Source organism: Cololabis saira, chromosome 3 (genome assembly GCF_033807715.1).
Source record: "Cololabis saira isolate AMF1-May2022 chromosome 3, fColSai1.1, whole genome shotgun sequence".
Taxonomy (NCBI): Eukaryota; Metazoa; Chordata; class Actinopteri; order Beloniformes; family Belonidae; genus Cololabis; species Cololabis saira.
The window spans coordinates 39,328,139-39,342,519 of NC_084589.1; positions in this window are offsets into that span (position 1 = coordinate 39,328,139).

Consider the following 14,381-nt stretch of genomic DNA (forward strand, 5'->3'; position numbering starts at 1 on the left):
TTCTCTCCTCAGAATATTTTATTTAACAGGAATCAAAGGATGAGACAATATTTTATGACAGCAATTATCTTCTCTCATTTAAGTCTTACAAAAAAAAACGTTATAATTTGTGAAATATTGGTATTCTGATATTTACATTAACTCCTGTCCAGGGGGTTCATTAGACTTTGTTGACAACACCATGTTAAGACGATATCCTTTTTAATCAGTAAATCTATTAACTATAACAGAAATATGATGATTTATAATTGAAACAGATGAAAAAAAACATTACAGAAATAACTTTTGCAGGTTCTGTTACAAAGGTTCAGGCTTATTCTTATAAAGCAGCCTAAAGAATATCTGTTTGTAACGTCTGAGTTGTGAAAGACAGTCATTTCTAAAGCCGAATACATTTATGAATGTAAACAATTAAGAGTTTAATTTGAGAGAACCACCTAGAGCCTGCCCTGCCTCTTTTTTAATGCCAGCTAGTAATAAGAACGAATTCTCGACAGTTTCAGATGACGTGACTGTTCACGTTACACAACTTTCATGAGTCTTGAAGTAATTTCTTCAGGATTACCTGATTGATTTCTAAAAGATCGTCACACACTACATGATTTGACAGTGACTCCGTCACTTGACTGGTCTCTAAAACCATATTTTGTCAACAAAACGTACATGCCGAGGGAGGACACAGAGGAATGGTGCAAGCTTTTTCATCTTATGATTTGTTAAGAAATCACACAAGAATAAAGACCCGACAAAGAAGCATTTGTGTGTTACAGAACAGGCTGAAAGTGAGTAAGCTCCCTGCTTTTCTCGTGGTGCTCTGAGGACGACCTCTGCAGGATTTCCCTCCCAGCGGTGACCTCACACACCGACTATCTCCCTCCCTGGCTGCAGCTCCAACGGGGATTCCCTCGTCGGCCTGAGATGTTTGGCTCGTTAAATATCCACCAGTCGTTAGCGGCCGATGAGCGTCTTTTAAATATCTCAGAGTTGTTCACCCCCTCAAGTGCCGGCTCCCCGTGGATTTGCCGCCCCTCTCGATGGCGAGCTCTCTGACTGATGAATCATCTCTTCTGAAAGTGCCCTTACTTGGGCCTCGCTGCTAACTCTTACAAGGCTGTTGGTTAAATGGGAGTGAAGTAATGTAATCTGAAACAGATTTTTTTGCCATTCTAACTGTCTAAATCAGAAAATTGTGACACTGTTTATAAAAAGGGTAATCAAAGTCTTTTTTTGCCTGAGAAAACTCGTCTTTTCATATCGACGAAACACTGTTGACCCTTTTTTATCGAGCTTTTGTTGAATCATTTATTCTTTTGCATGGTGTCTTGGTTTGGAAATCTGTCTCTTAAAAATAAAAATAATTTGAACCAGATAGTGAAGAGGTCCAGTAAGATAACGAGAGAGCAGAAGATGAATCCGGACAGATATAAAGATGTCTGGATCTATTTTAAAAGACACCTCTCATCCAGCTACTTCAGTCAGGACGCAGATATAGTTTTATACCTATTGATATAACCCTCCTGAATAAATAGATCAGGTTTTAGCCTTTTATGTTGTGATTATGGTTTACGTTCATGTTTTATGTATGTACTGATGGTGTCTTGTTGCTGGACTCTCTAGACCATCTTATTGCAAGTTATTTACCTTCGGATACAATAAACTGAACTGAACTGCCATCGGGAATCGTCAACATGCTGAGTTCCTCTGATTCGTAAACGTAGCCAGTCATGGTTCCACGAGTCAACCGGACCCCCCAAACTCAACCCAGGGTCCATACGCCAGGCGCTCAGGGTGGTTTCCTCGCGTACAGTCAGACCATCAGTTCTCGGAGAATGAAAGCCTGATAGCGATTCACTGATTCTCACCAACATTTACTGTCTCAAAAAAAAAAAGAAGAAAAAACTCTGTTATTTACAGCCGTGACCATGGCCCCTTTCTGTTAAACCCTCTTAACTCTTAATGTGTTATATTTTTCCATCTCGATAGCTGTGGCGACATTTTTAATGTGCAAAACCGCCAGCCGTGACCTTTGCACGCCAACGCGAGCGTTATTAGAGCAGCCGAGCAGCGAGGACGCTCTCCAAACGCAAGCTGTCGGCGTGCATCTCTGCTGCCGGAGCAGAAAGCCCGAGCTCGCGGAAACCACAAAAACACAATATGTGTGAAGTGTAAACAAATCAAAGCAGACCTTGAGCTGAGACATTTTAATCATCTGCACTTTTTTCCCCCCTCCCCAAACAATAAACAGCACTTGGAAAATTACAAGGGTTATACACCCCAGAATTAATCTTTCCAACCCATAACTAAATAGAGACACTGTTGCCTCTCTATCAAGTGGGTATATTTTAATTACAGGCTATTGACTACTGAAAGTAATTTGTCTCAGAGAGATGCCCAAGAGCTAAAAGACAGACGTCTCATCTGAATGTGGAATGCTCTGCCACTGCTTTTTGCTCTGGTTTTGCGGTCGGCCTTTGCAACTTTCTTCAGTCGCTCTTTTATAATTGCTTACCCTTCAAAGATTAACAGGGATTCCTGAGAGGACTGACATTTGTCTGCTGGCTTTATCCAGGGTAAGCACTGGATTTCCACTTTTTCTCTCTTTTTTCTCCCTCTCTCTCTCTGTAATCGCCTGCAGCTGAAACAGACGATGAAGTTTGGGCTTCTCTGCCTTTTATTCCTTCGCTCCTCCTTTCAGCACTTCATTGAAAACTGAAACGTTGGGAAATTCGTCAAAGATTACCTCCGCAACAAAAGCGCTATCAATCCTCATCTGCTGCGCTGCTGAGGAGGACAGCGGAGATGAGGGTCGATCGGAGCAATAAAAGCCGACCCTGAGCGACACCCGCAAAGCCTGCACGCCTCCAGCCGTTAATGGGGTGTCAGTCAGCCGGGCAGAAGGCAAACGGCTCACAAGTGTGATTAGTGTGCAGAGGAAATCATCCCATCAGCTGTAGCAGTAGTATGCCCAGATGTGGGAGGAACCTGTGGTCAGAATAACTGTTTCAGGGGTATTTCTGCAACACAATCATGATTGGCGAGACGGTGTCTAGCTGATCAGACCAACCATCAAAACCAAGATCTCCAATCCTTAACTGGATAACAACCAGAGCCAATGATCAGATCAATCAGGCATTTCAAAAACCTTAGCTGCTGGCAGTACCAAATCAATGATTCCTTAATCAAATATTCCCTCACCACTCCTCAAGGTGGGAAATCTGGTTAAATGCTGACTGTGATAAAACATCTGCAGTCAAAAAGAGAAACGGAAACAACCACCGCACTACTTTTGATTGTAGGTGCCATACAGTAAAGGCTGATTATTAGCACTTTTTGTGTAAGATGCATTGAATTTGGGGGAAAAGGTCTCAGGTCTCTGCAACTGTGGTCACTGTACCTGCTAAACTGAGGCCCCGTTTACACGTAGCAAAAATGGTGGTGTTTTCATGCGTTTTGGCCGTTCGTTTACACGAAAACGAAGCTCAAAGTCACCAAAAACGATAATTTCTGAAAACTCCGGCCAAAGTGGAGATTTGCAAAAACAGTTTTCACGTTTGCTTGTAAACAGAGGGAAAGGGACATTTAGGCTTCGGAACGTGACTTTATGCGACAGAAACGTCACCAGCGCCATGTGTGCGACCTGGATTAGGGTTAGTTTACAATTTTTTTGGCCACTGTGATCATGATTTCCAGGATTCCGATTGGCTAGCATGACTTTATGCTTCTCGTAACACTGCCGCCTGTAGGTTTGGCTGCTTATAGCACCCCTTAACAGCGTATGTATGCGTGTAAATGAAGAGGTTTTGAAAACGATCTGATGTAAATTATGGTATTTTTCAAAACATAGAGGGAGAAATATCCATTTTTGTAAATACCTGGCTATGTGTAAACGTGGCCTGAAACTCCCCCACAAACTGGCGCTAAAACGACCGAGTGTGCTGGTCCCTCGAGGCCTGTTCGCTTTGGAGATTTCTTGAGGCCACGTGTTCAGTAAGAAGCACAAGGAGATCCAGCAGGATGGAAAACACGCTTAGTCATAAACTTCCACTTTCGGAATGTCCGCTGCACAACCGCTCTCGTCGCTGCACGTTGACCATACATGGAAATTCCAGTCTAGATGTCATTGAGAGCTGATGTTTGAAGAAAACTCAGAGATGTTCCCAGCACACTCACTCTTTTACTTCATTTTTTGGAGCTTCCAGTCACATCTCAGATGATGATTCAGAATAAAACCACAGAAAAGCACCGTATAGCAAACATGCATTAATTTGACTAATACTAAGAAGTCGTTTAATCTTTGGTAATATCTGTAGATATTGCAGTGATATCGTAATTGTGCATTTGTTTGGGCGGGATAACTGAATTATGAAAATGTTCTAATCTTGGGAGACCCAAACGACCGGATGTTTCAGAGGTGTTTCCCCACTGGTGACTTCCTCCGTTTGGTGTGAACTCCGTTATATTTATTAAATTCTTACTATTAATTTTTGCAACCTTTAACTATTTCAAGTTTTTTCTTTTCTTTCATATTTAATAACGATGAAAAAATAGTATTGAGTTCAAGGGTTAGGAGTTCATACGTTTTTTTACTTCTTCTTAGTCCTTTTTCCAGCATGACACATTTGCTATTATATTTATTAATTCTCGTCTACTTTGTTTACGATGGGACATTTATTATTCAGTGATTATTATTTTAATATTTTACGTTATTAATTCATTGTGCATTCTGCAATTTTTTTTTGAAATTTTTGTGCTTCTGTTCAAAATAAGAGATATCAAATCAAAAACAGTCAATCGAGCTTCTAGTGCATCTGGGAAAAGCAAACGGCTCCAATCTGTCTGTCAACGCTGCAATCAGACCAAGTGTTACAAACTTCCGCTGAAGGTCCATTAAACGCGTAACATGTTACAGTAAAGAAGGAGTTTCTTTTTAATGCTAATACCACAGATTATTGACCACTAGTATGAAATCACCTGCGCAAAACTTCCACCTTCACGGCGTCAGCAGGAATCAGTTGAGCGTAATCAAAACTCAGCAAATGCTACAAAGGGATAGTTGCAGCACACATCCATCCATCCGTGCATCCATCTAGTATTTAACCAGTTGCACGTTTGTGTCAGGCGTGCAGACACAGCTGGATGTCAGGGACATCATCCCGCCTGGAGCCATGGGAGCTGCGGGGACGACCCGGGCTCTGTGTTTGACACGCATTTCAATGTGGCGCTGCCGTCACAGCGAGACGCCCCGTCTCCTGGAGAGTCTATTAGCTGTGCTTAATTAAACAAATGTGATTAGACTGATCCAAGCTCACACAACTGAATCCGCAGTAAGGAGTCGACCATGAGAGGCAGCTGCGGAGAGGAAGTCGAGTCACGCGTGGCTGGGCTGTATTAATAGCGCCTATTACTCTCTAACACACACCGCTGCAAGCTGCAGAGCTAACACTTGAGTAATGTGTGCCCGCAGCACCACTTCAAGTCCACTTCTGAAGTTTGTCAATCGCAGTTTAGTGCTGACTGTCAGGAGAAAATGAAAGCGTCTGAGAGTCTGGATGAGGCGATAACTAATAACAGATTGATTACCGGTAATTTACTGCGAAAATGTGGGTGGGATTTAGGTACGGCTGTCTGTTGCAACCAGGTGGAAGGCAACAGGGAAATTTTCACTCTCTTGTAAAAGATGAATCACTGACAGAAACAGAGATGAGAGAGAGAAACTAAAGTGACTGCAAGTGCTAATATTTCAAGGGGATTTTAACTCTGAGTCATTTCTATTCACCATCAACCATAATCTTTTTCTGTCAGAAAATATTATTTGCTACTCAGCAGGACTGAGAAAAGGAGAAGTATCAGGATGCAGACTTCCAGAAACTCAGTTAAAGTTTGAACTCTGTCTACCCTCTGCGTCTCCTGAATTTGATTGTGCACTCATTACTCAATCACAGACAACCTCCACATCCAGGGCAGCGCTGTCTACAACAACAGTCTGTCTATGTCTGAGGGAGCAGATGGGTTCTGATGAGCGACTGCAGGTAATATTTTCTGATATGTTACTGGGTCAATGCCAATTCGAACTAATGAGGTCTTCAACTGCAGCTGAAAAAAACTTAAGGAAGTCTGGTGGAGTTAAAGCGGCCATTGAAGCGCTGTACTCGCACCGTCCTCCTTAACAGGGTTTTCTTTGGATCTGCGGGCTCCACAGCATGCTAATATTGTGTAGTTGTAAAAGCCGGAGAGTCAAATGTTATTTTGTTTTTCTATTATTTTATTCGTCTGGTAACTCCTTTATATAAAGACACTGCATAACCTCAAATATCCAATAACTACGCTGCATGAACCAGGCTGGATTTATGCAAATATTTTGGAGCATGAAGGAAAGCTCAATTTATTGATTTCGTTTTCGGTAGTTGTCTTTATAAACAAATGTAGAAAAACAGAAGAAAGAGCAGTTGATGGAGCAGTAAGACAAGCCTGTATGCCTTGCTGGAGGACAACCTAAAATTGACGGTATTAGAATAATTTTTAAATATCTAATTCTAGTCTCTAAATTTTACGGAGCCCCTAAAGGGACACGGAATTTTTTTTTTTAATAATGAGTTTTACGCACGCGCGTGAAACCTTTAAGTGAGCACGTAAAGTTGTTTACTTGCAAGCAAAGTGGTAATGTCCTTATAATGGAGTCCCAGGTTAAAATATAGCTCAGCTAAATCCTGTAATGTCATTTCCATTCATAAACAGAGCAGGGCGCAACTGGATGGTTTCCTGTTCCAGCAATACTCCCATGTACTTGTTTTTACGTGCTCACGTAGAACAAATTTTAGGCGCTCACTTATAAGTTTTGCGAGAGCGCGTGAAACTTTTTAGTGAGTGCATAAATGTTTTACGTGCTCACGTAAACAACTTTACGTGCTCACTTAAAGGTTTTACGCGCGCGCGTAAAGGTTTCACGCGCGCGCGCGCGTAAAACTCATTATAGAAAAAAAAAAATCCGTGTCCCTTTAGGGGCTCCGTAAAATTTTATCTAAAGTAGTTTTGCAGAAAAATTGAAAAATCTATTAATCCATCAGTTGTTTTGTTTTTTGTTCTGTTAAAGCCATGGAACCAAGAAAGGTTGCAGTTCCTTGACTGACCAATAGAGCTTGCTTCAAAAGTGAGTCAATGTCCAATAACGCGCACGTTAAAATGTCCAATTTTGCAGAAGAAATAAACATATTTACAGCTTTTTTTTTTCTTTTTTGGGGTGACTTCATAACTAGATTTCCCATGCATGGCAAATTTGTTTTTTATCTTGAAATGAAATGCAATACTTATATGTATAATTTGGGGGTGTGGTCTTTGACTGATGGCAGGAATAGCCAATGGATAGCTATCATCACTTTTGCTACAAAACTCTTAGCACTTTTTAGATGTTACCCTGCTTCAGCACACCGTGATACAAGTGGCTGTGTCATCAACAGAATTGTGCAGACCTTGATGACAAGCTAATTAGGACCATTAATTAGAATCAGGTGTGATGATGAAGGGAAACATCTAAAACATGCAGGACAGTGTGCCCCAAGGACCAGGGTTGGGAAACACTGCGTTAGAGGAACCTGCTGATGGCAGGATCGGGAGCGAGTCTTCAGGGACCAGACTGAAATGCTGGTCCAGGACTAAGACTGGACCATCAGCTGGTTTAGGTACCAAGAGCATCTTCTGGATCTCTGCCCTGAACTGGACCAGCTGCTCCGGTTCGGACCAACATGATGCTTTCAGCTTTCGAGCTGCTGACAGGTCGGACATCTCTCAGTTGCCATGACGACCGTATGGGACGAGTACTGGAGATTAAAGCCAGATCGTAAAACATCCCATAACTGTGTCTGGACAGAAAAACATTAAAATACATTTTGCAGCGAAAAACCGGTTCTGTAAAGTTGTCTTTTAAAATTAAACTAAGATGTCATGGAAAGGTTAGTGGGTACGAACTGATGTGACTCAGAAATGAATGAATGAAGTTTTTATTGAATGTTTAGGCAACTTTCAGAGTCTCATATCGAGTCGGCTGCAGGTGCTGCAGGATCCAGAAAGTGTTTCTCTGTTGATGGACCGGGACCGAGACCAGTCTCTCCTCCTGAGGATGCAACACTCCGAGTTACAGCAACTTTGCTCTTTATTTCTCACGTTTGCACCTCGATAATCCCGTTGGCACAACTTGTCTTTCTGCAGCGGAGGAATCAGATTGTGATGCTTCATGTTTTAAATATAAGTTTATATTGTTCATATGGCTTATAAGAGAGGTGAACGCGGACATCCACAATGTGTAAGACTCAATACACGTGTATATTGGTCTTAATCCGTTAGTATATAATACGCGTGACAATAAAGCGGAACGAGGAGCCGTTTTTCGTCCACCAACTTAAGTTCTGGTGTCGGTTCTTAAAATACAAAGAAAAGGAGAGGGTAATGATGCACTGACGCTGCCCATAAACACTTCACGGAACAACACAAAGCAAAGAACAACAATACCCATAATGCAATACAGCTTAAAATGGGAGAAATGCCCCCAAATAAATAATTTTTTCCAGGCCTCAACTTTTGACAGGACTGTCTCCAGCTCACATCTGATGTTTTTTTAATTTGTTTTACTTGTTTTTGCAAGTTCCTTGTTAGGATGAGTGGTTTTAATGGATAGTTATCTTCATTATTATATTCAAATATATGTATTTGAGGGAGCAGACAGGGCGGAGTTTTGTGCTCCCGCATGTGCGCTCAAATCCACGCTGATTGTGATGTTCAAAGAAACCTGCGTGGATTTGGGCGTACGCACAGTTTTGAAGATCAGAATTTTTTTTTGCGTATGCAAAAATTCCACCCACGGATTTACATTGAAATCCACGCACGTTTTGTTCATGAGGCCCCTGGTCTGCTTGCCCACTTCAATGGTGCTTTCAAATGCACAAAAGAGACACGATCCAAACCCAACTATGAGAGATGTTTGTCATGTGTGTCGACCAAACCTTCAATATCTAAGTGAGAATTGTATACTGTATCTCCATATCTCCAGGGGTGATCCAGACATAAAGGGCACGACAAACAAAAACTTTTTTGATTGAAGGATACAGCTAGAAAACTTTTTTTATACTTTTGTCTCAGAGTGGATCAGACAATGAAGTCTTCATCCGTGAAGAGACAACAACAGCGAGATGGAAGACGTGTTTACACTACTTTGTTTTGTGTCATGGAATCCTACATAATTATATAGGGCAGGTAGGCAGGATGTAACTATGGCAACATGTGCGTTAAAAGGCAGATATGTGTGTGGGTTTGCAACAGTATGTGGCATGAACTACTTTCCAAACACAGCTGAAGCTTTATTGGAGACATCTGAATGCTCTGAATCCTCAGTAAATGTTGGCGTTTGTTTTTTTTTTGTCTAAATAAGTGGAACCCTAAAGGCACAGCCATGTTTGTCTGCAGGCTGAAGGATCTGTTCAATGTCAATATTAACACATGTCAGTGCACCACACAGTCATAAATGCTTTTGTTCTGATGCATAGTTGTGACTGTGTGGCTGTTTTTTGTTAAAACACGTTTATATTTTACTGCATCAATAAATCTCATCGCGGTGATGGAAAATAACCCATTTGAAAAAAGTGTCACATTAACCACTGGTATTTGCTGCGATTAACTTGGTACAAAGAGGTTGCTTTTGTATGGCGCAGGTAGGGTCTATATCAGTCGATGTGCCATTTATCCTGGCCTGCAAGCTATTTCGTGCTCCATCCATCACATTACCATTAAGAATTGAAATGCCTTTAAGCTTCTTATGCATGTTTTCCTTTAGCCACCAGTTCTGTTTTTTGATACCACTGTAACCAGAGAAATCTGTAATTCCCCATAATGTCTAGCAAAGCTTGGCTAACATAATTGTGCCTTTAATGTTTGCTTTTGTAAGACACAGCAGGTTGTGAGAGGTTAAGAATTTAAGGTGTCTTATTGTTTGTCATAATGGCACCTGTTAAGAAACTGAAATCCAATTTGACACGTGCCGTGTTGCAACTGTTTAATTTTAGTCGGAGCAGCCGCGAACAAAGCGATCCACGGTCCCGAGATCGACTGAACGTGACTGGAGCGGGTGGGACGAATGCTACAAATGTCATTGTTGGACAAAACAACATAGTAAAAACTGTAATGTTAGTGGTGGTATAATCACTTCATTTTAAGCAAGAATTGCATAAGCCAAATATTAAATTCCACCTGATGTGCATCGGATTCACTCGTGTGGAACAAATCCAATTTGATTTACTGGAATCGCGATGACGTGGCTACGCACTTTCTGCTTCCTACTCAGTAGAGTTTGTCTTCATTGAATAGGATGGAAAGAGTTATGATCAGGAAGGAGTATTGGTAAGTTGGTTCACAATCAAATTAACCCATTAAGACCTCCCTCGCCCTCAAGGCATGGAAACTGTAACACTGATACACTATGTACTATGCCTTTTTTTTAATGTTAACACAATTCCTGAGGTTTTGATCAAATGTATGTGTCAAAATACCACATGAATAGTGTACAACAGCTCCGTATTCAGCCATGTCTTTACAGCTCTGTTCAAAGCAGCTGGCTTAATTGAGTACAGTCAGATATTCCACCCCACCCCACTCCTCACCAGGGTGTGCCTCTTATGAAATTACTTGTACAACTTTACACTACTAAATAAAATACTTGAATAATCTATCTTGTCACCTGTTTTCCAAATTGTCTTGCTAAGCATTAAAAGTGGAGCAGAAGTACATTATTATTGAAATAAAATCATACCAAGACGATGATTTGCAGTACACTTAAAAATATATAATTTCATAAACAAAAAGCAGAGTGTATAGCTTTATAAACTAAAACTATACTGGAAATGTATCACTGATAAACAGTATACCTGCAAAGTTACTGAAGTATACACCAAAGGGACTGACTTAGGTAGAAGCACTGGGTGATAAAAATGGGAAAAAAAATTGGGATAAAAAAAAATATATATATATATATATATATATATATATATATATATATATATATATATATATATATTAGGCTATATATATATATATATATTTTTTTTTTTTATATCCCAATTTTTTCCCAAGTTACTTCAAAGTGTAATTTGTAAAAACTAAAAGTGGGCCCATTTAGTCCCCCAAAAATTGTAAGTAAACTGCTAGTATATTTTGTCTGAGTCTACTTGATACTTAAAAGTAGAGTTTGCGAAATATACTGAAGCATACTGTACGTAAAAGCATGTACCTGAGGTATACTTTATTTTTGTTAAGGGTGGAAGAACAAGATCACTGGAATGAGTTGCTTCTGCAGGACAGCTGGATCTTTCTTAGAGATGAGAAGTTCTGTCATCTGCAAAAACTTAGAGTCGCCGCTCCTTCAGATCAAGATGAGCTGATTGTATTGGTCGGGGGAACTGGTAAGGATCGCTCCTGGACGCCTCTCTGGGGGGAGGCCTGAGGCAGAGCGGGGGTACGTTGGAGAGTTTATGTTTCTTGGTGGGTCTGGGACATTTGTGTCCTCCCAGATGAGCAGGAGAGACGGAGGCCTGGTGCTCCTCTGCTCATGCTGCTGCCTCCACAGAGCAATCCTGGATAAGAGTAAGATGATAGATGGATGGATGGATGGATCAGGTGTGTGTGTCTGTGTGGTACATGTACCCTTCAAATCTGGTGGCTCCCTGAAAGACAGCTTTTCAGACTTAGACAGGTTTATGTTTTGCCAGAGTTTTTAATATGGTAGTCACTTCAGACAATATGCTCTCCAACAAGGACACTGTTTGCATGTGTTTTTTTTTTCACAATACATTATAATTAAAATCATAATGCAACAAAACCTTTTGAATAAAATCAATTCCAAAGTTGATGGAAAATAAGTTCTACTTGTATGACAACAGTTTACAAAGAAGCCCTCCGCTAAACACACTAGCGAGGACAACACGCCATATTCAATATGTGAACACACTAGACAAGAATACTTGTCTATAAACAATATAACTTTAATGTATTATTGTGAACCCTTTGTCCTACTGTTATCTGTATCTCCAGTGGTCACTGGAACTAAAATGTTATTCTAATTTTATGATGATCATTACAGTGAAATAATCAGCAGAAGTCAAAATGTGGTAAACAAATAACACCAAGGGACCTAAGTTTGAAAGAGTTGTCTTACATTCAGCTGTTTATATCACAGGACTTTATTTCACTAATTTACAGACTATAGTTCTGAGGCAATCAATACGCCAGAAGATTTGATTTAATGCAAGTGAATGGTGGGTGTGTATGAGTTTAAAGTCATCTAATGCAGTACAGTATAAAGTTCTTCATAGAATACATTATACTGGACAAAGGATGTTCCAGATGGGCTTTGTCACCTCTAATATCTGTTCACAGTGCACAGAGAACACCCCAGATAATTATATGCATGCTTTATGGTTCTGTACACCGGTACAGAGGTTCTGGAAGGAGATTTGTGAGGATTTATCCACATGGATCGACCACAGAATCCCAGTGTGCCCCACGGTGTGTATATTAGGTCACCTGGGAGACACTCAAATAGATCCTAATTGGACACACCGGGTTCTTACTGCCTTATGTATCGCAAAGAAAACCATTCTAGTAAATTGGAAACAAAAATCCAGTTTATGTATTAACCATTTTAGGAATCTTTTATCAGATCATATTAGTAGTGAGATAATGTCTGCCTCCACTGAACAACACTCGGCTGAATTGCACTCTCTGTGGTCCCCGATTATTGGCCTCGTTACCTAGTGGGGGCGGGGGGGGGGGTGATCTCGTAGCCCTTGGGGTTGGGGGTCGGCTTGGGGGGTCTGGGGCGCGGGCCTCTGGTGGCCCCTGGGGGGCGGTGGGTGGGGCCGCGGGGTCCTGTCCCTGGCCGGTGGGGGCCTTGGGGGCCTGTGGGGGGGGGTACCTCATGGCGGTGGGGGGGGTGGCTGGGGAGGGCTCGGGCGGGGGGCGGTGGCTTGGGCGTCTCCGGGCCTCCTGGGGGGGGCTGGGCCGTGGACGTGGGGGTCCCACCCGGAGGGCCCGGTCCTGCCTGGGTGGGGGGTGGCTGTCTGCGCTGGGGGGGCATTGCTGCCTTGGTCCTCCGTCGCTGGGCGGGGGCCAAGTGCCCCTGCGGATGTGGGGACTCCGTGACCCTTGGGGTGTCCGCCGGGGTGGCCTCGGGGGGGGGGTGGGGCCGGGTCCGGAGATCGGGCCTCCCCTGACCGGGGGGTGCACGGGCGGGCGCGGCGGCGGGGTGGCGCCATTCCCAGGTATCTATGTCTTATGTTGTCAGTATGAATGGGAGGATGTTGGACCGTTTCCCCCTCCGTCTGGGGGCTCCGGCGGCTCCGGGGGCGCCCGTGGAGGTACGGTGGGGCCCTGGCCCGGCTCGGGGGGCCGGCCCCCGTCTACTGGATGGCCGGTGGGGGGACGCGGGTGTCTTATCAGGGCCAGCTTTGCTGGTCCTGCCTCCTGGCTTCGGCCTCCGCTCCCCCTCTTGCCCCCCCTACACGATTCATACGCACATAGGCGAAAGGCGGGGGGTCCGGGTCGTGGGGGGCACTGTCCCGCGTGGCCCGGCACTCCCCGCCTCACGGTTTTAACAGCAAATTAGACACTGCACATTCAACACTTTATAAATACACTTGACAAGGACACGTAGTTCGGGAGGGGGGGGGGTCGGTGTCAATCGATACTTGGCCCTCCCTCCTCCCTGTTTTTATGGCATTAATCACATGCACTCAACACAAGGGGCGGGAGGGGGTCCCACATCACCCGCGTTCCCTCACCGGCCTGGGCCTCGGACGGGTGGGTCGGGTTACCCGGGCCTGGCGGGGCCCGCCGTGCAGCCTGGGGTGCCTTCTGGCGGTGCTGGACCCCCCCGGGGAGGGGGAAACGGTGCGTGATTGTATGTCTGTGTCGGTGAGAATGCGGTATGGAAGGGTCCTGCCATGGAGGATTTGAGCCTCCATTGGCAGGACATCAAAAACTTAATAATTTATCAATATTATATTATACAAAGATGGTTATTATTATTATTATTATTATTATTAGTATTATTATTATTATTATTATGTATAATATATTATATTATTATTAGTATAGGTATCGGATAGGTGAATGGATGAATGAATGGGATGCCTGGGTCTGGGGCCCTCCGTTGTCGGGCCTGCGCGGGTGTCGCCTTGTTGGGGGGTTCCCTCTCTCCGGGCCCGTCTCCGGTCCCCCCCGCTGCCTCTACGGCGGGGCGCCCCTCTGGTCTTGGAGGGCCACTTTCGTGGGGGACGGGTGCGCCTGCCCGCGTCGGCGGCCGGGGCGGCTCTGTCTCTCCGGGCAGGCTGGCCCCCTGCCGG